The 20325-nt window shown below is 35.8% G+C and overlaps 1 protein-coding gene across 6 annotated transcripts in view; it reads right to left on the bottom strand.

Annotated features, from left to right (window-relative positions):
• The window catches only part of FMN1 (formin 1), a 172622-nt gene that overhangs the window by 136996 nt on the left and 15301 nt on the right, over positions 1-20325 (bottom strand). The gene's annotated exons all lie outside the window — the stretch shown is intronic.

Here is a 20325-nt window from a genome sequence, read left to right as displayed (position 1 = left end):
TAGAAGATATTGCACAGTTCCATCCACATGCCATCTGTGGTATCTCATATCTGTTAATATATAAAAACATTAATTCTGCATAAACATATAAATTACACACTCAGTGTTTCTCTATATGTAGCTGACACAGAGGACAACAGGATTTGATTTTCTGAAGTTAAAGTCTACTATGAAGTTGAAGAAATATGAATAAGTAGGGAAAAATAAGAGAAGTAGAAAGGGGATTTAAAAACCTAGAGGAAGCCCTCCTCCCTCCCTTTTAATTTAACATATTTCCTTAATAGGAAAGAAGCAAATAGAAGAAACCTGTTTGCTCTGGTAGAACCCCAAGAGAAGACTGAAATCTCAGCATTAATCTTTCTGTTTTATTGGATAGAATGTAAGAAGTATGTAGCTGTGCAGAAAAGGGAACATTGCACACTAGGTAGATGAATAAATCCTTTTTACATGAGGAAAACTCATAGTTCAAGGCTAGAGAAACTTGAAAATTATACTAGATGCTGTCTTTGGGAATGAAGATATGTCATCTTTCCCACTAATTTATACAGTTTTTATTTAATCTGTATTGTAGCATGGGCAATTCATAGTATAAGCAGTTTAGCAAAATCCTTGTTGAAGGTTGCCTGTTTCCACAGTACATTTAGAAATTCTTTTTGCATGATGACAAATTGTGGATTTTAAAAAGCAAATGTTAAGCCTGCTACTTGGTACATTGCTCTAACAAAGGAGCCTGAATGGCACAGTCCTCAAATCAAGTCTCTCAAAGTGGTGAGTGTGGGAACAAAGCCCTGGAGCAGCAACACCGTACAGTGGCAGTTAAGGTCCTTGTAATGCTCAGAAAGCTAAAAGCTCCTAAAGTACCAATATCCAAAACAATCAACCATTTAATGTCTTTTGTCTGGGTCCTCTTCTTGTAAGTTCAACTCAGTACAGCTAATAATGGAGAAAAAATGTGTAAGTGGCTTCAAATCCATACAATTACTAACAGAAAAATTTATTGCCAAGTATAATTAAGACCCCGCTCCTTTGCTAGCAAATAAAAATCAGTATGTTATTCTGAAGTGTGAACTTGAAGAAGGATATTTTCCTGCAGGAGGTGAAAAGCTGTACATAGCTTGACATGAATGTTTATCATTAAAAGAAAAGGACAGCAAGAAACAGTGAAAATAAAGCTCTCTGGCCTAGAAAGTTTGACTGAGCAACCACCATAAATAGGAAGGAAATCCAAAATGCTTATTTTCTTGTAAAAAACGTTTGTGCAACTTCTCAATGCAGAGTATATCAACTACAAAAGCATGTATTACAACTTAAAGCTTTTCAAAAATACTTCAGGATCATTAGAAATCTAATAAAATCAGCAATCTTTATAAAATCCTATAAATTCCTTATATAAATTTAAATGGTCTCTATTAAAGTAACTTTTAATTTAGTCTGTTTCCACAGAATGTAATTTATATTTATTTATTAAGGGTTTACATTTACAGTAATTTATATACTTTATACTGCTTCTTTTCCTTCACCCCAATCTATTTATTCTAGACAAAAATCTCCAATCCATAAGAGAGCAAACGCTAATAGAAAAAAACAAGAATACTTACCACTAACAGTGTAAAAGAACTAGTACAATTTAGATTAGGGAAAAAAAATCCAACAAACAAAAGCAAAATAAAACAAAGAAAAAGGCAAGATCACCAGCAGAAAGATGAATCATGTTCAAGATTCAATGCTGTATTATCCAACATGTGCTTGAGAAACCCAAGGAACAGAAGCTCTAGTAACAAGTACAGAATGTATTTTCTGAATTAGGATACAGACCTTTAGGGTGCTGAGCTAGTTTGGCCCCATACAAACCTACTGCTTCAGCACATACCCCAAGCTAACGAGTTTAGTTACACTGCGCAAACTATGAGCAAGACCCGCCTTGTCACTTGCCAGCCCACTCTTGCTTTCAGATGCAAGCAACAGGCCTCCAAGTGTCCACAACTGGCACAACAAACAAAGAGCCAAAGATACAAAAAAACCCCAGAGGATATAACACAGGAAGCAATTAGCACCTCACAGCAAATTCTTCATTTTTTACTAGTCCCAAAGACCCTTCATGTGTCCACAGTCAAATGCCACAATCAATTGTAATCAATGTTCAGGCCAAGGTTCTGAGCTGCAATACCAGGAACTTTTAGTGAAAGGCTCAGTTTTAACTCCAAAGATCTTCAGTGCTCACAGTAACTTCCAGATGGGGGCAATACCCAAAATATCCAGTTAAATCTTGTTAAATATCCAATCAGTATGTATTATGTTGTATATAATTATACAACATTTCCCAAGTGAGCCTTTCATGGACATACAAATATTAAATTCTATAGAAAACTTTAAAATATCTGACAATTGACACATGCTTTTCTTAGCAAGCATATGCTAAGTGTCTTGTGGAGCTATAAAATAGATAACAATAATTTTCCAAACCAGTTTACAACTGTTTACAACTTCATTACCTAAAGTAATTTCTATGTAATCAGAGGACATACCATTCTTATTATAAATTACACTCAAAGCAACTACCAAAAATGGAAGCACTCCTAATCCTGAAATTGCTGTTATGGGGAGTGTTTAATTGACTTTTTAAACTAGTTCTCTCATCTGTAGTATTAGCCAGCTAGCTAAAAGAATGTGGAGGAGGAGACTGATGTTTAAATTTTTTATTCCTTATTTTGTTTAGCAAGATTTGACCTTGCAAGAAACAGTTTTTAAAAATATTAGAAATCTGTAGCTAATGTAATAAGGAAAATGAAGAACTGTATAGAAAAACATTTCTTTTCTCATGTGCTTTTTATAATACTTCTCCTTAAACACTTTTAACCATAAGTAAGGCAAAGTCACCACCAAAAAGATTTGATTTAGGCATTAGGTAAGTAAAATATCAATGACAGTAGGATTGATTTAAAATAATCCACATCTTTCACCTTACACTTCGAAATTTTGAAAGTTGCCTAAAATAAGCTTTAACATCAGCGCATCTATTTGTAGAGGTCACTTAGGCCAGCCAGCTCTACATTGCATTAATGCCATTATATAAATATTTTAGTGCAAATATTAAGATTTGCTAGAATGAAGTATGGTCAGAAATATGCAAATGCACCAGAAGCAATAATCAAAGAACAGCCTGTATAACAGGGACATTATTGACAGCAACAAAATTAATTAACACTGAGCATGTTATTTATAACTAGACCATGATTCATCAGTGAAAGACTGTACTGTGATAACAGGAGAATGCACACAGCCTGCACAGCCTGTGCTCTTCCTTCTCCTCCTCTTGGAATAACAGTGCATTGCGTGGGACAGTCTTCTGCCTTTTATCCAACAGGAAGACACACAACATCCCAAAATGTACTGAAAATAGGAAACCAGGAAAATGGGCAGCAACGTTGCTTAATATTCATTAAAAACAAAATACACAAGACTTTGCAGTAAAAGGATCACCTGTTTTATGACCAGTCTAGCAGAACCTAAGAGATGTAGTCAGGATTTGACAGCTAGTGTTTCCTTTACTCTCTAACTTCATTCCTAATGCTGTCCAGATTGCTTTAATGTATGAATTTTCTTGAGAATGATAACAGTCTATGAATGTGCAGAATTAACCTGGACTATACTGAAGCCTTTGGCACGGTATCCCACAGCATTCTCCTGGAAAAGCTGGCAGCCCATAGCTTGGACACTCATCACTGGGTGAATAACAGGCTGTGTGATCAGGCCCAGGCTCATGAAGGAAGGTACATCCAGCTGGTGCCCAGTGACAAGTGGTATTCTCCAGGGCTCAGTACTGGGGCCAGTCCTGTTAAATACATTTATAACAACCGGGATGAGGGGATCAAGTGCACTCTCAGACAGATTACAGGCAACACCAAGTTTGGCAGGAGTGTTGATCAGCTGAAGGGTAACAGGGCTCTGCAGAGGGATCTGGACAGGCTGGATCGATGGGCGATACCAGTGGTATGAGGTTCAACAAGGCCAAGTGCCAGGTCCTGCACTTGGGTCACAGCAACCCCGGGCAGCTCTATATGCTGGGGGAAGACAGCCTGGAAAGCTGCCCAGCAGAAAAGGATTTTGGCCAACTGGTTGACAGCCAGCTGAACATGATACAGCAGTGTGCCCAGGTGGCCAAGAAGGCCAATGGCATCCTGGCCTGTATCAGCAATAGTGTGGCCAGCAGGAGCCGGGCAGCGATTGTCCCCCTGTACTGCACATTATTGATGCCACACCTCAAGTCCTGTGTTGAGTATTGGGCCCCTCACTACAAGAAGGACACTGAGGCTCTGGAGGGAGTCCAGAGAAGGGCAACAGAGCTGGTTAAGGGTCTGGAGAACAAGTCCTGTCAGGAGTGGCTGAGAGAATTGGGGCTGTTTAGCTTGGATAAAAAGAAGGCTCAAGGGAGACCTTATTGCTCCCCAAAACTCCCTGCTAGTGCTCCCCATACTAGCAGGGTGGAGCTTCTTCTCTTCTCACAAGTAACAAGCAATAAATAGGACAAGAGGAATATACTACAAGCTGTACCAGGGAAGATTTAGATTGGTTATTAGGAAAAAGTTCTTCAATGAAAAGGTAGTTAAGCGTCTAAATAGGCTTTCCAAGAAAGTGGTTGAGTCATCATTGAGTCATCATCCCTGGAGGGTTTAAAAAAATGTGTAGATGTTGCACTTACAGACAAGGTTTAGTGGTGGACTTGGCAGTGCTGGGTTAATGGTTGGACTCAATGACCTTTGTGGGTTTTTCTCAACCTAACTGATTCTGTGATTCTAAATTAGTAAGTGAAAAATTGCATCCAGGACAAGTAAAATGCATTTTTGCAACCACAGGATCATATCTCAGTCATTAAGGAATCACCATCCTCTTCTGCAAAAGCATCCAATTATTATTTACATCCAGTCATAAAAGAAATAAACAAGTCTGTCTGGCACCTAAAATGATTTGATAACTCATGTCCCAAAGATCTACAGCTATGTTATTTCACATGCCCTGTGGCAACTGATAACTACTTTTTCTGCTTTACTAAGGCAGGAAAAGAAAACAAGCAGTGAAGAGCTTTCTGCAATGTTCAGATTCTGAGTGGTAATATCTCAGCATGAGGACAGTAGCAAATAGAAAAATATTACCTTAGTTCACACTCTTTCTAAGTCTGGCATCAGTACATCCCATATCACTATTAACAGGGTCACGTTGAGCCTAAATCAGTCAACATCACATTTTCAAAAGATTCAGCTGACCTTTTTCTAATGCAAGTATCTCTAAATGCCTTTTAGTGCATCACGAGCTTACATAAACTGCAAAGCCCTGCTATGCTTCTGTTAATGAAATACTATCCTTGTGACGTTTGAAGCACTATCAAGTAATCTTATAGGTACAGCCACACATATACTTACTTTTACAGTCTTAGGAAAATTGGGTGACTGAGTAAAGGGAATTGATCACCATCCAGCAAATTTTCTGTCTTCACAAAAGTAAGAACTATTGCCAAGGAAAAAGATTCTGAATCAGATACTTTTTGTATATGCTCACAGTGAACTCTCAATTAAATAAGTTTTATATTTGCTCTAGCATACCGTGACTCACAAATGGGCATCAATTCATCCAAAACCTGAGGAAAGCGGTATAACCATATTCATGGGGCACTGAGATGTGTTTTTCACATTTCTAGTCAGCACTTACATAAGAATTTGAGCTGTGTCACTGACATTGCCTTGTATTCTTCTTACCTCTAAACTTAAATGGCAACACTGAATAGCCTACTTTACTTTTGTCTTAATATTATCCACTCCTTTATTTTATTTATGGCATTCCAAAGCTTCACTTGTCTCAGCTAATCACAATCTCACTGTATTAGACATTGGACAAGAAATTTGTTAAAACAAAAATAATCAGTCTTTTTCTTAATTTAAAAAAATTATTTATTCCTTTTCCATGGTAGTTAGGAAATCTTAAGTCAGATTTAGTCCACAACCACTGGTAATTTTTTCCCATTTACAAAGCTGTTAAATATTCCTTACTGTGACAGATTTCACAAGAATTGAGAGGTGAACAGTACTTCTGAAAATAAATTATGCCACCTATATAGACACTGCTACTTGTGAAAACATGGGGGTGGGGAAATGGCAATAGATTGCAAAAGTATTTTAAACTTTCTTTGAATAAATTAAAGGTTCAAAATATTTCTCTTTTTCATTTATGCTTTTCTTGGCATCTTGGGTTTTTTTGTAAACATGTATTGAGATGTATTCAACATGAATAGCATGTGTGCTCAAGATTAAATTACAGTGGCATCCATTAATGACTTCCCTTCAACTGTTAAAAACTGTTGCCAATGAAAAGTCTGCATTCAAAGAAGATGGTGTACATTTAGCATTTTCATTCCACTGTCAACATTTTGATGCACTTCAGTTAGTATACAGGAAAGGGAGAGAGAAAAATCCAGCCCTATTCAATCTTTTCACCCACTGAGTTTTACAATCTCTATCATACATCTTGTCAGTTATCTTCAGGGTTTTTCCTCCCAGGCTAAAGACAAATCTTTTGTATTTTAAAATATCCTGTTGTCCTTTCCTGAACATGACCCAATTTTACCAATACTTTTTGGGACAGAGAATGAGAACTGCAAGATATTTGAAGTGTGAAAGCAACAGATCTCATCAAGTGGGGTTTTTGGGGTTTCTTCTCTAAAAATTCCCAGTTTGCTTCTTTTAAAAGTATTTGAGTTTTCAACAAGCATTTATATGAGACTATCTGTCAAGATTCAAAGCTCTCATTGGTGGAAGAAAATGGCCAGCTTCATTTTATATATGAAGTGAAACTGTAGGTAGTTTTTGTGCATGGCTTCCTATTTATTTCCTTTAAGCTCACTTACCTTTTTCTACTCACTAAATGCTTTTTACAGTTCTTCACATCACTTCTCCCAAGATACCATGATATGATGGTCACTGACTAGTGCAGTATGCCAGACCCTCAGAGAGGTCAGGCTGGATATTAGGGCATGCATCCCCAGGCATAGAAACATTGATTTTACAGCTAGTGATGAAGACTGACCAGGACTTGGTTAACTCTTGGGATAAAGACGGGAATGAAAGGCAAACAGCCCAGTGGAGGAAGTTTTAGAAGTCAAGAGAAATATGTGCTACTTTAGAACAGCTACCTCTCAACATTGCCCATTTCCTTTATTTTATAGTGTCATTCAGTATAGGACTGGCTAATTATAGCAATCTTAAAATTTCAGAGCAGAAATTATGCAAAAAAAAAAAAAAAAAAGAGCTAGAACTTTACTAGCTACCGCCTACATTTCTTTTTAATACAGTCTGTATTTATTCATATTTTAACAAGTATCTGCCAAAAATGACAAGGAATATTTCACAGTCTCAACTCTGACACATCTTCATGTTAAAAGTAGTCAAATTTGGAGATAGCTTCCTATCTTCTTTAAAGTACTTTTTTGGGAAAGACATTTTTTCAGACTTTGCATAATGTCTGCAAGATACTATGTTCATGTTCAATAACACTTTGTGTCAAAATAACTGTACAAAAAACCAGAAGAAGCCACAAGCATCTCAGCTTTATCAAGGTTTTCTTGAACTCAAAGTGTTCTATTACAAAACAAAAGAAAACACTCTTCATTATGTAACCTAGACCTTTTGATTGGCCTCAGTTTGGTCTGGCAAAACAAAGCCTTAGATGTCTAAGTACCTAACAAGTGGTCTGCTTAATCCACTAGAACATATTTCTGTCATTCAATCCACTTTTGCAAGTGTCTTATGCAGTTATATTACACTACTGAGGAAAAAAATAAGCTGTATTCTTTTGAAAGTTCAGAGCCTAATTAAAAGGTGGCTCATTAGCCAAATGGATTTTTGTCACATGAAATTTTTCACTGGGTTGCTAATGAACCAGATATAAATACCAGTCACTACTTCAATCCAGCAACCTCAAGGCTGCCAGTATTATTACATTTACTTTAAATATAAAATTACAGCTTTGCAAGTGTGGGCCACCTAGCATATAATTCTGTTTTGGAAAGCATTCCTATTTAAATCAGTCATAAGCATATGCTCTCTGTCATGCTTTGAGTTAAGGCTGCATTCAGTGCCGTTCTTGAAAAGGGTGGTTCTCTCTTTCAAGGCACACTGATAACATACGCCACTCTGAAGAACACACTATAGGAATATGACAGCAAAATGCTATTGGTCTTATTTCTGATTCATATGACAAATATACCTCCTATTTTAAAATTCTTTCATCTTTGACATGTAGATGGTCAAAGGCCCCAAGTGAAAAGCATAACTTCCTTTTATTTCTGTGCTCATAGTTCTGTTGTAACAGTAAACCTGTTATGCAAATTTTGCACACTGGCTGAAGATCTCCAAGGTTTGACCTCCTGAACCCTACAGTTGTGTCACCAAGAAGTACAATTAGTTTCACTTCATCAGTTTTCCTGCTAGGATTAAAAAAAAGGGATGCTGTATCTGTGGATTGAGTACCATAAAATCATTTTCCAGAAAATCCCAACATAGTCTGTTAAGTTTTATGATTAAAAGTCAAATGAAGTGCCTTACTGCACTGACACAGATACAATGACTGAATTATACTTAAACAGAAATGTAATACAGAACTAGAGGTAGTTCCCAGGAGAAAGAATACAGAGTTAAATAGAGTTCAATTTTTAGAACAAGAAACATAGACTACAAAGCACCAAAATGTATGATGAGAGTCTAGACCCAAAATCAAATGCATTTTTTAAAAGTATTTTTTTCTGAAGGAATTAATCCTTTTTTTAATAGTTTGACTAGATGAAGTTAGCAACATTGCTGCAATAAAAAGTTGAAATGCCATTTACAATACAATTATTTGGATTCTGCCTAAATGAATGTTAGATGCCAAAATTAATTTACCCCAGTCCACAAAGGTGTGGATCATTCCAGTCAGATTTGCCAGCTCTGTGTCTGTGCCTCAGACAACCCTAGGGCACCTAAAACTGTGCTTTTTCCATTCTGCACAATTTTGCATCCATTCCAAAGATCTTGTGCAATAAGATCTTGTGCAATGCATTCAGCATTCCTTCCTTTCATTTGTGAAATTATCTTACAGGTAATTGCCCAGCATATTGAAAAGGGTGGCAGAGATCATTTCGTGTCAACAAGCAAAGTATGAGCTTGTTTCAAAAGGTGCAGATAGCAGAGTGTAAGTCAGATGAAGGAGAAAAGTAATGGAAATGAAGGAGACATGATGAAGGGGTTGTGGGAGTGTTTTAAGGATGACTGCTGAGCAAGAAAGCAAAACAGTGTGCTACTATACAAGAGGATGGGTGGAAACATTTCCATGACTATTCAAAGTCATGACTATTTAAATATTAGTATCATTAGATGTTGTTTTTAGCAGCCAAAGCTGCTAAAGCAGACCTGAATTCCAAGAAACCTTTAATTTGTTCCAGTGGAACACCCAGCTGTCATCTCCATTTGCACATTTAACATAAATTTCAATGAATTACATATAAGAGAATTCACCTCTCTGATGACAGAGCTGCAACTTACTTTACAAAGTTAATTGAACCTCCTTTTATGCTCAGTCTCACTGGCCATCCACATTATTAATGCCTCAAGCCCAGGCTATGTCACAGCCTTGCTGGCAGCCTGGAATCCCCTTTGAGCCTACAGTCCACCTAACCCACACGAGGAAAGCTTCAGGCTCTTGCTCTGTGCCACAAGAGTGGAATGACTGCAGCTCACTGGTGTGAGAGAAGCTGTGTACCACCAGCCACGCCACAGGGATTCTGACAGATGTATGAAGTCTCTGCAGACACATCTTAGCAACTGCAACTCTGCAAGAATTCTTCAGGCTCAGGCTTCTCTTTGAACTGAGTATCCATCCAGTGAGTCTCACAGAACAAACCAGAAAAGCAGTGGGTGGCTGGTGTGGGCCAGACATGCCATGCAAACACACCCTATGTGACTCCTCTCATACAAAGCATCTACATTACTATAAGTGAAATGCAATTACACAGAGGGGAAAAAATACAACTAGAAAGTCAATTTGTATGGTTAGAAATACCATGGATGATGGCAGAAAAATTCTCACTTATTTAATTTACTTAAAAAAACCCCAAACTTCTGCCTGTTTTCGATAAAAAAACATTTCTCTTTGGAGGAGTTACAAAAGAAAGTCTTCTCACTGTATTTAGCTATCTCTTCAACAGAAGAGAGATCTCTAACAAAGTGTCACCCTGGAAATCTGAAACAGCTTCTAACTACAGCTCATTTTCTGCTAGCCTTTGAATAAAGCCTTTAAATTCAAAGTTCTTACAGGAAACCAAAATCTGGATAGAATAGAAACAAACCTTTTGTTTCAGTCATAGGGTGAAATAGTTTAAATGTTATCCAATCTCTTTGATTAAAAGGACTTGACAAATATTCAAAGCCTGATGAGATGACGAATAGGCTCTTTGGATTAATTAGGTATGGCCTCTTTTACTAATCCACAGATTAGAGAAAAACTCTCAATGTGGATTAAGACTGACAAACCAAGCAACAAAATTAAGATTTTTTTCCTCCATGATATAACAAAAACATTCAAATGGAACACTGCCACTCATACTAAACATAAGATGACAAGATAGAAACCTGAAGGCTTAAAAAGTTAGAGATTTTTGAAAAAAGTTAAAACCAGAAAAAATATGTCCTAACATTTTTCTTCTCATCTTTGGATGAAAAACCTTTTTCATTTTTTGCCTAAGTATAACTTGTATAAATAAGTATAAAAGTGGAATACAAATTAATCACTAGAAAAAAACATGTAAACAATTCCTGGGAATTTATATGGTGCTATTTATCTTATAATTCTTAAAACTATGTTTGCACTAAGTGTCAGATTTAAAGAATAATATGTTGTAGTAAACTAGTACAAAAATTATTAGGTCCATATCCTATGAAAGAACCATATGAAAGAAAATTTGGTTTGAAATGTGTGATAAGTACGTACTTAGATTTTGTACAGACTGTTCTTTTGGCCTATGAAAACAGATCTATTACCATCTTCTGTTCTTGGTAGTTGGAGTTTATTATTCACCTGGAAAATAATTTTCAAAAGGCTGCTACTTCTGGAAAAAAAATTTGTTTGTTTAGGATTTTCTTAGTTTAAAATTTTACCTGTCTGAAAGCTTTTTCCAAAAAGAAGAAAAAAATCTGAGTGGCATGACTTCGTATAACTGTCAAATACATGCTCAAGTTTACACTGTAATGCCTACTGAAAAATGTACAAGTAACTGTATATAAATTATATAACATTATCTTATGTATAACTGTAATTATATTTTAATATGCATTTATTTTAAAATATATACTCTTCAAAATTGAGTCATTTTTATTGTAATAACTTTTTCAATATATTTTTTATATTTGAATAATATAATTTATTACAACAAAACAAATTTGACTTTGAAAAATCAAAGTCTTTGATTTGAAATTAGTGCGCATATGCTCAAGTTTACAATATATTGATAACTATATTACTGACAAAAATACATTCTCTAGAAGAAAGAGAAGATAACTTCTAAATTTTTGTTATTGTGAGATGAAATGGCTCAATGCCAGCTGCTTTACAGGCCATATACATATATGTCTTAAATAAAATTAACTCAGAAAAACACCCCCAAATTTTTACTTTCTCCAACAAACTTAACAAAGATTTAGATTTCACTTATGCCACAGTAACTATCAGACTCAAGTATATATTAAAAAAAAATTCATTGAGGGACTACAAAGCCACTGACTTCAGGGCTGCATAAATCATAAATGCCATTTTTTGAGTTATTGTTCCAAAGATCTTGAAATGACTACTGCTGACTAATGCTCCAAATTTACCACAATATGCTTAAGAAAATTATGCAGCTTTTAAATATGCCTGCCTTAGCAGCTGTAGTGTTCAGTTTCTCTGGGCATGGAAATCAAGCCATTTGTTCTAAGTGCACAGACAATATGAATCAGATCCCATACACCAATTATGTATATGAGGTAAGCATGATTAACATCTCAGGTCACAGAGAGCACCTGTTATTTTGCAAATAGTAACGATTAAACCTGCTGGGAGCAGGCTGGGAACTGAGGGTGTGCCCTCCAGCCCTGGCAGCTCCCAGGGCTACTAGCCTAGCTGCTGAAAAATGTGAAGTGTTAGGGGGCAAAAGGATGGCAACAACCAGTTTTAGCCTTTCTACAATTTATGACTCAAAAATAACTTCATAGAAGTAGTAACTTTTTCTTCACCAAACTCCCCTGTAATACAGTTTTGTTAGTTTTGCTTATGTTTCTGTAATAGAAACACTAATGCTTAGAGAACAATAATCAATTTACTTCATTTTGTACACATAACGAGAATTACTTTCTATTAATAAATATTTGGTGGTTTTGGTGACTTAACAGGTTCAGATTTGCAGGGGTAACAATCAATAAACAGTTCTACTCATAAGATACAACAAATACTGAAATGACTGAAAATGTTATGGAGTAGAAACTCAGAATACCTTCTCCCATAAAGTCAGATTTTTCTAGAACACCTTTTCCCTCTTAATTTTCCAACATATTCAAGGAACAAACAAGAACAAATGTGGTAAGAGGTTAGCGAAACCATTAACCAGTTACACCCTTAATTTTGGTAGTTTTGAACTATCCAAGTCAAAAATCATTAAAATGTGTATTGATAGCAAGGAAATGCTAAGTGACTGCTTAGGACAATTTCAGAAAAGCTCCTTGTATCCAGAATGCAAAAATGTCTCTTATGCCACTTCACTGTAAAAGCAAACCTTATAAGAAAAAAACATAGCACTTTCTATTTTAACACTTCCAAAATGGAAATGTGACAAAAAGATGTAGAAAATTACAAAGCATTGAAATCTTTATCAGACAGGACTTCACAAGCAGCAGTATATAGAAACTGTCACCCAGGTGAGGGACTGTGAATTATTCTATTTCCTTCTTTCCTCACCTTTTGTTTCGGTAAATATGAATTCCCCATAGCCTTTAAAATTCCTCATGTAAAACACATCCAACAATTCTCAACATCCACCTCTATTTTCTCTGTCCTATTTTTATCTTGCAGATCCCAGCAACAAAACAGACAAGCCTGAAGAGATCTTTGAATATGGTCTAGAAAATCATAAACAGTGCAATTGAGAAGACACCATAATCTAAATGCAAGGGTACTCATAATTTAAGCCCGAAGAAAATTACTCTGACACACAATTTAATAAATCACTAAAGCACTAGGTGCACTATTGTAATGCTATGACTCATAAATAATATTCACTACTTACAGGTATTATTTAAATGTATTATTATAGATTTATGTCACATCTAAATAATGAAATATTAAAAATTATTTACTGGTATGGGACACCACAAACACAAAAATTGCATCTTTATTAATTTTCAGTATTTTAAATATATTTTTAGCAGGGAATATGCAGAATTTTTCACCACTTTTACAAGTTGGATTTGGTGCTATGTCACCTTTTCAGACAAAATACCAAAGGGTAGCTATTAGAGATTTTAAAAATTCCTAAATACATTATTAAATTATACTTACAGAAATAAATACCTGAAACTGATCTCAGTTTATATAGATCATCCTGATCCATCAAGAAAATTTCCGCTGAGCCATTTCTATCAACTTGTTTATAGCGGTCAACAGAATAATAAAGATTTAAAAAATGACAACTATCACATTATCCCAGTACTTTACTTCAAGAAATTATTTTTATACTGATGAGAAAATAAGTCCATTTCATTACAGTAAGGTTCTTAAACCAAGTGCACAAACTGTGAGCCAGAAGGAATGTTTTGGCCTTTTCTCCCCCCATGAAACAGAAAATTGTTAATCTATGACCTGCATAAAACATTAAGCTGTCTCTGGTTTTCTATTCCAATTTAATTCACTTGGTTTCCCCCTACTGATTGCCTTTGACTGAAGAGTCACATGTTTCAAAGAGAGAAGAAAATATAACTGTTGCTTAAGTGTGTCATGCTGAGAAGTCCTTCAACTAAAACAGGAGTTACTTGTTCACAGAATCTATCAAGGCCAGTCTTCAGAGGGTCTTTTTAACTCAGAGACCATGTCTTGGACTTACAGTCCTGCCTACATTCATTTCAAACTGCCAAAAGTCTGCCTTTCAACGCAGCATTGCCTAGTTTTGTTTATACTGGTACAAAAAGACATTTGGCTTCACTGGGATGAAGTATGAAGGATCTTTTATCATTACCACGTGTAATAAGCCTCAATAGAGAATACAGAATGATGTCCTCGAAGGCAATCACAATATAATGTACAATGAGTAACTGCACTGAATATAACAGGAAAACAAAGGTCCATTAAGCAGCTATGCAGTGGCTGTAATTTTACTTGGACATACAATTAGGAAACTTTCCAAGATTACATATCTAGAAAGAATATGTAAACTTAACAGGAAAAATTGTAGATACAGCTTGCAACTGTATCTAGAAGAAGCAAGAGAAATCCTTATCAAAGAGGATACTTATCTTAGAGACCTAAGTGACAGTCAGGATAGTGGTGTTACTCACTATGACTCAGAAAGCCAATAGCTGGAAAGATTTTCAGAAATAATTAACTCTGTTTTAGCCACACTGACCCTGTAGGTAACACAATTCCTATAGAATATTAGAGACACACTGGGCTAAAAGAAGCAAGTTTAAAGTAGAAGCTAATGCTATCTGTAACACTGAGACAGTAAATTGAACATTTACATAATTCCACCTGAACTAAAGAAAACACACTTTTACTGTGAGAGTGACTAAACACTAACACAGGTTACATAGACAGGTTGTTCAGTCATCATGCTTGAAGAAATTAAAAAATCTGCACACAGGCTCAAGCAATTTGCTCTTGGTGACCCTGCCTGAGCAGAGGGTTGGGCTAGATGATCTCAAGTGGTCCTTTCAGCCTAAATGATTCTGAGATTCTATGATTAATTCTCTCTTCTTTGTGTTTTAATTATTTTCTTACACCAGTCTCTTAATTGTTAACTCCTTTATATCATCTTCAAAGAACATTTATTCTGAATAAGATGGGTTTTGTGAAGCAATACACTCATGGTATATTACTTTCATGTGAATTACCTGTGAGAAACTATGCATCATCTTTCCATGTGATCCATATGCAAACTTACTTGATGAAGTGCATATTCACTGTGGACGAACACTATAGTGCTTTTAAAATGCTAATTAGCAATTCTCTGAACCACTCTAATTAGAGAAGATATTTATAAACCTTTCCCTTCCCTATAAAAGGAACATCAAAAACACTGTAATATAATCTGTCTCCTGTTAAAAGAGCCTTCAAACAGAGTTTTGTTTATATGAAACTTCATTTTCCAAAACCACGGTTCAGGAACACATCATAAGGTCTTGTTATTGAATTTCTCTTAACTGTTTGTCCCTTTTCAGCTTAAAGAGTGAGTTAAGTTAGGAAAAGACAAATTAATATTCAAATAGTACCTTGATATTAATTATTTTTTGCTACTTTCAGTACATATCTGGAGGGAAATGTTGCCCATTTTTCAATTACAAGTCCTCTGGTATTGGCACTGCAATAGATTCATTATCATGTAGTTAATTATAATATATCCAACTAAAGCCAAAACTAAAGCTTCTGAAATCCTGCTACTTTAATGCTGGAAATTTAAATGGATGTGTAGCACTATAGACTATAGAACTGCCATATTTGTAGAATCAGAGTTTTCTTCCTCGTATGGAAGTAAGCTATGTTTACACTGCAAACAGAAATGAATGCAGGAAAACTGGGATAACCCAGTTTTGGCAAGCAGTTGAAAGACCTAAGGAGTAGGGGAGCTCTTAGAGCACAGATATGAGCACTGATTCTCCAGCCACCAAGGAGTGAACTATCAAACTGAAAGTATAATTTTGTGCTTTTCACTCCCTTTAAGATCTTTGGAGATTAAATTACAAGCTTACATGAATTTAATAGTAATACTTATTCAAGTATTTACCTATATAGTAAACAGTTCTTTATAGGTTAAAATACTTTTATATTTTAAGACTGCAAAGTTGATCTGCCAGGGATAGCCATTAGCAATAGGCATGTTTCCAAATGGCTGTGCATAATTTTTGATGACCATACAAAACTACCAGAATGTTTGTTTTCAATTCTTTCCAATGGAAAGTGAATTGCTGCCATAAAATTCTCATTGGCAGAAAAAGCAAACAACATTCTCTATCTAATAATCAGTAGGGACAGGGATAGATGCATCTACAATTACATCCAGAATATGTTGCAAAGAACTCTTGGGTAAACATCTTTAACTAGTTAATTAAAGAAAATTATTTTAAAAATAACATAAAAAACTTATATTCACCAGCCTTTTCAAGCAGTTAAGATGCCTTCCCTACAACATAATAAGCATTATAATTTTGAAGACCTTAAAACCAGAACTCTACCTTACTTTTATTTTTATTCCTCCCTTCTCTCCTTTGAATCTCCAAAATTTCATGATACTGCACAGTGACTTCATGAATCATCAGCAAGCCAGATAGATTTATACCCATAACGTACATTCTAATGGCTAAAGTTCCTTTTGCAGACTTTCCCAACAAAACAAAAATAAAAATTATCTTGCCTCTAATCAGCCATGTTCTACTTGTTTTGTGATACTCCATAAATGTTCTCCTATCACAGCCAAGGTAACACACTCTACTTGGTCATGGAGTTCCCCTCAGTTGTCCTCCAGCTCTTTTTCTTCCTGCTTCAGTGTTAATAGCACCCACTTAAAATATCACAGTCCCTCCATATCTTCATTCAACTTGATTAAACTAATTTCCCACTCCTAACAACTTCTGTTTTAGCCAGTCCCAGCCAGCCTTCTGGCTTCCAGATTTTAGCTGAAACTGAGATTTTTGGGGATCAAATGATTCCCTGCAGGAGGAGTGGTCTTGCTCACTAGTCCTTTCTGCCACACTTGCATGTCCTCCCTCATCCTAGCTCTGGTTTTCATCAGCCCACTGTGACCTGTTCACTCAACCAGCCAAAGCTACTCACCTCTCACCTTGCTGGCTCAGTTTTCAGCTTGTTTAGTGATTTGATTCAAATTACCAAAAAGCAAGTAAAAACACCAAAGTTGTTGAAGAAAAGGGGAGGAAAAGTGAAGAGAGGAGGCCTTCAATGGAAGAAGGAAAAGAGTAAAAAGAATGGGTCTGTCTTTTCAATCCTATAAGTCTCAGCCATTTTACCTAACACAAACCTTAATCATTCAGTTCTAGTCCGAGTTTGGTTTCGTTTCTCTACAGTTGTACTAACTTTGGATTTCTGTGTATTCTGGGTATCTTCTTCCTTCACAACTACTAGATACCAAAAAAAAGGAGTATCATTCATTGGCGGGGGATAGGGTGACATCATCCTTCTCATCCCTTTCTTGCTTTCACCATTCCTCCTTGGCAGACTTTTATTCTTTTTTTCCACATTAGGAGTAAAATATACTTCAGAAAGTGTGGTGAATAACCCTTGCCAGTCTCATCCTGACTCAAAGCACAGTTACCAGCCACTGTCCTGGAAGCTATGTCATAACCAGTGATTTTTAAGTTTCCTGCTCCAAATCAAATTAATTTCAATAACTGCTAAAAATTCCCCGTATCTTCTTTCTCTTACTTAGTAAATAGTAATACTTAGTATATTGATGTCATTCAGTATTAAATTGGTAGAATAGCTCTAAAAATTTTCTCCCTAGTTTTTTCTACTGCTGTAGAAACTTTGAGAGAGAAGCAGTGACAGGAACTAAAACGTCTCAGAAAATCCTTCCCTGAGACCATGAATCTGATATTCAGACACACTGAAGATCTTTTCAAAGGCTTCTCCAAGACTACAAAAGCATGATGTACTTCATATTAGAGTAGAAAGAATTTAATACAGAAATGCCGGAAGTATGTTTCTGAGGATTTAATAAATGTCATTCTATGAGAAATTTTAGTGTTTGTGCTTCTGCTTTTGCTGCTTGTAACTGAGCCATTTATAATTTGAAAGCCCTAAGTTAGTCTAAAGCTTTTTCTTAGAATTTCGATAATTCAAATAGAACTATTGCATGCTAATGCAGGAATTTTGATTCCCCATCCCACCTACAGAGATAATTGCCAAATAATTATTGTCAGACTATAAATTATTCCCAGTTAACTATTAACTTACTAAGATGAAAGCTGTGGTCTATTCCCATGACCAATAGTTGCACTTCAACAAGAAGAGCCAGTAAACTGTACTTTCTAAGTAAATTAACTACTAAGAGAACTTGTGCAATGAAACTATGATATATGTGCCATATATGTATCTATATATATATAAAGAAACTGAATTTAAGAAAAAGTGGAAGTACAGAAGTCAGGCAATCTGCCTTAGTTGTTTCAGTTTTGACTAAAGGAATATTCTCCAATTATTGAGAAAGTTTGTGAAGAATCATGATTATAAATGACAGGAAAAGAGAATTAAAATTATGTGTGGAGCTGTATGATGAGTCCAATTTGTAATTGAAACTAATATATTAGAATATTTAACTAATTAATGAATTTTTCCAAATGCTAACTTACACAGGTAACAAAAGGCTCCAAAAGTTTTTCAGGAAGAAGTAGGGCACACTGTGACATCAATAAAACTTTGAAAATATATTCAGAAGGCCATCATTTTTGCCATGAAGTAAATCCTTCAATTAACCTGACTGATAAAAAGTTGACCAAAATTCTCAATAATTCTTAGAGTCTTAGTAGATACTTACATAATTTAATAACCGACTGGAATTGAAAAAAAACATTTCACAATAATGCCTCATTGAAGACAAATCTGAAAAAAAGTCTTGAACTCTGCTCTTCACACATGGGAGGAATCTGATAAGAATCAAACTGATAAGAATCAAAGGAGTGAAGGTTTTTAATTGTAAATCTTAATATTATTTAAATTAACTAAAATTGGAGATACATAATTTGTCTCTGAACTACAGTTAGTTAGTTATTATTCATATATGTTTACAGAATAGTGGTATTCCACCCAAATGCTCTGTCAAGATGAATGATTCCACCCCTGGCTCAGATGGAAATGGAAGTCATCATCTCAGATCCAGAGACATAGCTACAGTATTATATATACCAGCAAATATATTTTAACTTTCCTTAAAGTCACAGATTTTCTGACACACCCGTAATAATGTTGGCATGCAATCATACTTGAAAATGAAAAAAAAAAAACCAAAAAAAACACAAACCAAAAAAACCCCAATAAACCCTTGTGATATTTTCTGTCTGTATTAATGTTGCCAGGTAAATGTAAACAAGAAGTAAAATTGGGCTTGTCTGCTTTTCTTCTCTTCACAAATATTTTTCTGCTCACTAGCCATGATTTTCAGCCAACAGATGCCATTAGTATGTATGTGAGTTGTTTTGTTTCTTGTAAAACCATTGTGGGTTAAGCCCAGTGGGAAAATAAGCACCACACAAAGTCTCATTCCCTTCCTCCTCCCTTCCCCCAATTGGCATGGGGGAAGAGGCACAGAAAAACCCCCAACAACTGGGGGTCAAGATAACAAACAAAAAATTTGCTTAATAAGTGAAAGATAAGAGGAAAAAGAGGGAAGAAAAAAAATGAAACAAGTGATGCTACAGCAATCACTCACCACCTCCCATGGGTAGACTGATGCCCTGCCAGTCCCAAGCAAAAGATGGTTAACCCCTCTAAAGCTCCCTCTTGGCGCTTTTATTCCTGAGCATGACATTATGTGGCAGAGAATTTCTCTTTAGTTAGTCTGGGTCATCTGTCAGGTTGTGTCCCCTCCCAGCCTATTGTGCAGCCCCATGTCTATTCACTGGGGGGATGCAGAGTGAGAAACAGAAGGGATTGATGCTGTGCAAACACTGCTCAGCACAAGCTAGAACATCCCTGTGTTATCGAAACCACTTTCATCACAAATCCAAAACACTGCCCCATACAAGCCTCTGTAAAGAAAATTAACCCTATCCCAGGACAAGGCAGTACAACAGTCCAGCACAATAGGTACAGTCCCACATCCAACAATTCTAAATTATACATTAAGTTAAAAAATACTAATGTAAAACAGAGAGAAAAAGATTTGCTGTGCTACTTTATTCTTAAAAAGGGGTGAAATTGCTGGTTTTGTCAGCTAAACCAGCTTACCAAAAGGTATGATGGTACAAGATGAGAGGGGTAGGGACAGCACAGCAGGAACCAAGAAAGGAATGAAAGAAGAGCATAGCACGCATCTCTTCAGCCTTGTCAACTCAC

The sequence above is a fragment of the Taeniopygia guttata genome, chromosome 5, assembly GCF_048771995.1.
Source record: "Taeniopygia guttata chromosome 5, bTaeGut7.mat, whole genome shotgun sequence".
Classification (NCBI taxonomy): Eukaryota; Metazoa; Chordata; class Aves; order Passeriformes; family Estrildidae; genus Taeniopygia; species Taeniopygia guttata.
The sequence above is the reverse complement of the archived record's forward strand: the minus strand, read 5'-3'. Positions and strand labels throughout refer to the sequence as shown.